Consider the following 6,000-nt stretch of genomic DNA (forward strand, 5'->3'; position numbering starts at 1 on the left):
ACTTGGAAAGCTTACTTGAATTGATATAGAGTGAGGTGAGAAGAAACAGGAGAACATTGTACACAATAACAGAAATATTATATGATGAAGAATTTTGAATGATTTAGCTATTCTCAACAATACAATGATCTAAGAAAATCCCAAAGGACTCATGCTGAAATATGCTCTCCACCTGCAGAGAAAAAAATTGATGGAGCCTAAATACAACTAAAGCAGACTAATTTTTTTTCATTTTTCCCCCATTTTATTAGTTTTCTTCCACAAAATGACTAATAAGGAAATGTTTCATATGACTGCATATGTATAATCTATATCAAATTGCTTACCATCTTAAATAAGGCTAAGTGGAGGGATGAAGGGATAGAATTCATAATTCAAAACTTAAATGAACTTGACATCTAGCAAGATCAAAATCTCCATTCCCAGTTTCCCCACTAGTCACCTCTTCTAGGAATTCCATCAGTCACAAGCTACATCTACCCAGGTAGCAGTGAGGGCTAGCTGGAAGGGACAGCTAAGGATGCGTGTTGGTTTACTGATTTATTGCTGGCCTTAAAGAAACACTAAAGGATAGGGAGATGGAAGTAAATACTGTTAGCTGACTTGATTTTTCTTCATTTAAATGAATGTGTTCCTTTAGCAGCCCTGCTAACTCCTGATGAAGAGATAGCAGTGAGATTAATCACCTGTGTCCTATGCCCATGAAAACAGTCCTGATAGTCAAACATTGGGAATGGATCTGTTTAATAACCAAATTATTTGTGAAGCTCATGGGTATGACATAATGTGCTTTTGTGTATTGTCTAGAATATAATCTGAATCATTTTTGTGTGTGGCAATGTGAATACTGGATCACTCAATGTCAATTTTAATGCAGTGTTTTGTTTGTTTCTGAGATCACTTATTGAACAAATGCTTAATTAAAAAATGTAGTCTAATTATCTGAGTTTGGTGACACCACATTTCCAAGCAGAACATGGCAGGAAGTGCTAAGCTGATTTCACAATGAAGTTTTGTTTTGTTCCAAGTGGTTGTTCAATTTTTAATTTCCAAACTACAAATTTCAGAATTTCAACTTGTGCCAGAGAAAAGCAACTTGTGTGTACTTTCTAGAAATGTACAATTTGAAGCGACTGTCTCACTTTCCTGAAGAGGAAACAGAGATCTAGAGAAAGTAACTGGCTCGTATGCAGTGATGACAGAGACTTGAATCAAAGCCAAATTCATTTTTGCCAGATTCCATAGTCTCACTTGTGTCATTTCATGTGCAGCCAGCTATGGCACTGAATAGTAGGTTCACCTAGGAATTGTGAGAGTTCTTTGCACATTCGTGATTTCTTTCAGTTGATTACAAGCTCTTTGAGGATTAGGAATGTTTTATTGTTGTCTTTGAATTTCTAGCATCTAACCCAGTGCCTCCCCATAATATCCCCTCTTCAGTCTGGCCATTCCATTTTGAGATTGCACCAACTTTAATTTTTCCCTACTATAAGCTTAAACTGGCACCTGCAACTCCCACCCATTGTTCATTATCTTGCCTTGACATATTTGAGATGAAAGCAATAAAAAGCAAGTTATCGCACTTTCTTTCCAATACACCCATGGTTATGGGATATGTGTAACCCTATTAAAAAAAAAAAAAAAGAAAATACAGATATCTAGGCTCAGACTGACCTCTCTCGTATAGCTTTGTATATAATTTCTTACTCACTTTCTTGGCTGTGATAATAGCTTTTAAAAATACATTTCCAAGGAATTATTAGGAAGAAAACAGAAGGGTGAAATGATTATCAGTACAAAGACTTGAATGAACAAGAGTTGCCCATTTGCAGTCATACAGGAGTCCTTTTCCAGGATTCAGCTCTTGCAACTTCTGAATATCAAAAAGCTCTCATTCATTTTTTCCCTCCTATTCTGTGGTTGGCTTCAAAACAAACTGTTTCTCCTATTATTTATTTTCCTCCTTTGCTCCTCTTCTGAGTCTTATCTATAATATTCATATGATTCTCATCCTTCTCTTCTTTCATCTTCCTTCTCTTCCTCTTCTTCATCTTCCTTTTCCTCCTCCACCTCTTCTATCATCTTCTTTGTCTTCCTTCTTTTCCCCAACATCCTCCTTTTCCTTCTCTTTTTGCCTCCAAGGAGCAAACAAACCAATCCTTGGTAACTTTCTTTACCTCTCTGTGACTCAAGCTTCACTAAGGAAAAAACCCAAATCAGAAAAGAAGCTAGTTCCAGCTAAATCCAGAACAAAATTTCTCCTGCCTTCCCTTACCCTAAAGGTGAGGGTAAGGTTCTGACTGCTTGATTGGGCCAATATATGCCTACTAGGAAAGTTATTTTGTATATAATTCTCTTAATCTAGGTTTAGTAGCACCTGCACTTTGACTAAGCACTTTCTTTAAAAATACTCTCTGAGGAAGGCAGCCAAGAATTTTCTTCATTTTACAAATAAGGAAAAATAAAACTCAAAATCAGGGTTAAATAAGTTTCCCCCAATGTCATATAAAGTAAGTGGTGAGACAAAGATTCAAGGAGAATTCTTACTGCACATGCTGTGCTATGTCAATGGCATAAACGCAAGAAATAAGGGGAATAAGCATCAGTAAAAAGGAAGCATAAAGTATGTCTGTGGGTAATATTCTGATTTACTTAGAATACAATAAGAATTAACATTTTTTTTAAAAAGGAAAATAGCTTTAGCAAAATGGCAGTAAGTAAAATCAATCCAGCATATTGTTAGTATTTCTGAATATTATTCATGAAAATGGGTAGGAGAAAAAACACTTCAAATGGCAATATTAATGTCTGAGAGTTAACTTACCAAGACAAAATGATGTGGACAGATTGCTTTTTTTTATAGAAATGAATGAAGATCTAAATAATTGGAAAGTCCTATGATCATGATTGTGGGGTGCTAATATAGTAAAGATCACATTTAAAAAAAAAATTAGTTCCTGATTCCATTGGTAAAGGGAATTCCTAATGAGAATCAATGAAGATCAAGTCCTATGCTTGCTACCTGAATCACTAATAGTTTAAGAGACTCGTGCAGGGTCACTCAGGCAATATGGGTCAGAGGCAAAACTTGGATTCAAGTTTTCTCTGACTCCAAGGTCAGTTCATTCTCTACTATACCATATTAATGGGAATCATAATAATATTCATTAACCCATAAATACCCATTTATTGATTTAATGGTATATACATCAAAATATCAATGGGATACTTTATAGAACTGAACAGAATAAAAATTTATATGAAAGAAAAGTATCAAGAGCATCAAGGGACACCATGGAAAAATATTTAAAAAATAAAAAAGAAAGGATGTCACTGCCTGATATCAAATTAGTCATAAACCAGAAAGTATGACAAATTTGTGAAACTGACTCAAAAATGTGAAAGTATGAATCTTAGTTTCTTCACCTGGAAAATGGGAAAATGGGGAAAATGATTGAGATGGCCCATAGAGCCCCTTCAAGCTTTTAGATCTTTGGTCACCTCGTGTCTCTACTAGGATGCTACTATAGCACTTCAAATTCAAAATTTCCACAACTTCACATCCTGCAGATGTAAATATGTAAAGACTCAACTGAACTGATGCACATTGAAGCCAGAAAAGCAATGTGTAAAATGACTACAGCAATGTGAACAAAATGAACAGTGAAATTAAACTGGATATTATAATGTGATTCTCATATTAGATCAACTGAGGAAGAAGCAAATAAGGCATGTTTGAGACATCAAAGAGCATAAGTTTTAGAAGGAATGCATTACCTGAGAAAAAAATGGTTCAGCACAGAAAAAAAGGAGGAAGATATTAACATCTGATACAATAAATGCCAGATGAGTAATTAATCAAAAAGTAAATAGGACAAGTTAGAAAACTCCAGGAAAGAGAGGAAAAAAAGAAAGAGAATGAGAAAGAGAAAGAAGAGAAAAAAGGATGATCAGGAGAAAGATGGAGGGGCAATGTTCCAAGCTATCCAGGAAGCTAAGAAGACCCGAGTTCAAATCCTGCCTCAGATGCATACTGGCACTTAACTTCTCAAAATTGTAGGCAACTTTATATAAATTGCTGAGAAAGTGCTGATCTGCATTGGAAAAGGATGGGAGTTTTCTCACCTGAAAGTTCTCTGTGAAAAAAACAGTGAAATAAAAGGTATTAAAATAAATAAATGCTTTACCAAAATTAAGAAATCAGGAACAATGGGGAATAAGAAAGTCAAAGTATTTGATCATTAGAAGATCATTGGTGCTGGAGATGGTAGAATGAGATCCAGATCCAGAATAATACAAAAAACAGAGGGAGTGACAGCAATGAATGTGGGCAAATTTCAACTAGCTTGTTAATGAAGGGAAGGAGAAATGGGGGGTGTAGCTGGATGAGAATGGAGTATCAAAAGAAAAGTATTTTAAGGGAGATACTTAAGCAGATGCAAAAGAGCAAAAAAAAAAAAAAAAAAAAAAAGCAGATGCAAAAGAGCCTCTCGCAATGCACAAGAAAAAGACCCTGGATCTTGATGCAAAAGCCTGGAGGAGATAGAAGAGGATGGTTTAAAGGATGTGAGTAGAGGGATTAGCCTCAATAACGACTGACATGTGTTCTTTCCTTGAAGACACAAGGGACAGAGGAGAGGAGGACAAATGGTGATAGAGTTTCAAATTCTGGAGGTCAAGGATGAGGAATGCTGCTGTACTGTCCTAGCGTTCTCAGTGAAAGCTAGTTCACTTTCTACATATTAAGGGTAGAATGTAGTTAATGAGAGCAGAAACTGCCCAAAGGTTCCTCTGTGGGGAAGTAGTGACAGAAGAGAAGGATTGACAAGCTGCCAGAAGAGCCTAATGGAAGTTATTCATCATACATTTATAGTCAGCAAAATCAACTTAATTCGGTGACTTTTTCTAGCAACACACAGTAACCCAAGGTCACTGAATGGCAGAGGTTAACCAGAGTGGAAGATAAGGAGTCTGGGAATGAGACATTCTTAAGATATCCCAAAGAAGGAAAGGTTCCAAAAAGTGGGCAAGATCAGTAATGGTTTCTTTATCCAAAAAAGGCAGTTAAAATAACATTGGCAACTACCAAGCTAATGGGCAAGTTTCTCTTCTCTATAAAATCTTTGTGAGATTGACCCGTGCTAGCATGGAGGATAACTTCTCCCTCTATGAAAACTCAAGAAGGAAAAATTTAAAAACAGACCAAATCTTTATGTTTACATACCCAAACAAGAGCAAATAGAGGACTGCTTCGTATTTATTAACCTGGGGTTGTAAGAAAGCATTTGAGTTCATTAAGTGGCACAAAACACAGCAGCTTCTCCTTCAAGCAAAGTGCACATTTATTTTAGAGTGTATGAAAAATGTGACTAGAAAAGTAATATTTGCCAATGACTTGCTAAGTATCAACACCATGAGGGATGTTAATCAAGGAGGCACACAGTAAAGCATTGTCTATTCATGGCAAGGTTTTGTCAAAAGTTCATATTTATAGACGGTATCAGACTATTTCTATCACCTTCTAGCACAACACAAAATCCCATAGTATTGTGGAAGGAATTAGTCTAACAATTCACATCTGGAATGCCAAGTGGACAAAAACTTCTTCTTGCCCACATTATGGCATGTAACTGAATCCAAAGCCCAATAAATGATACAGTGAGAGGCATTTGAAATGATCAGGATGAAGGGATTAAGTGAAATCCTTTGACAAAAGTAGACCTCCTTTTCAATGAACCTAAGCAATTGGTTCCTATAATGGCTGAATGATTAATCATCCCACAATACAATGTGGCTGTAAATAGCTGAATATTTAAAATGACAATTAACTCAAGGGGTAATTAAAACACACACCATCCACATAAACAGCATGTCACTGATATGTCACAGAACCATCCAACTAGAGTCACCTCCCCATGACCTCTCTCACAGCTGAGGACAGGGGAGAAATGGCTTATCATTAGGTGCTAACCCAAATCCAGGGTTATTTTCCACATCTTC

This window comes from Sarcophilus harrisii, chromosome 4 (assembly GCF_902635505.1).
Source record: "Sarcophilus harrisii chromosome 4, mSarHar1.11, whole genome shotgun sequence".
In the NCBI taxonomy this organism is placed as follows: domain Eukaryota; kingdom Metazoa; phylum Chordata; class Mammalia; order Dasyuromorphia; family Dasyuridae; genus Sarcophilus; species Sarcophilus harrisii.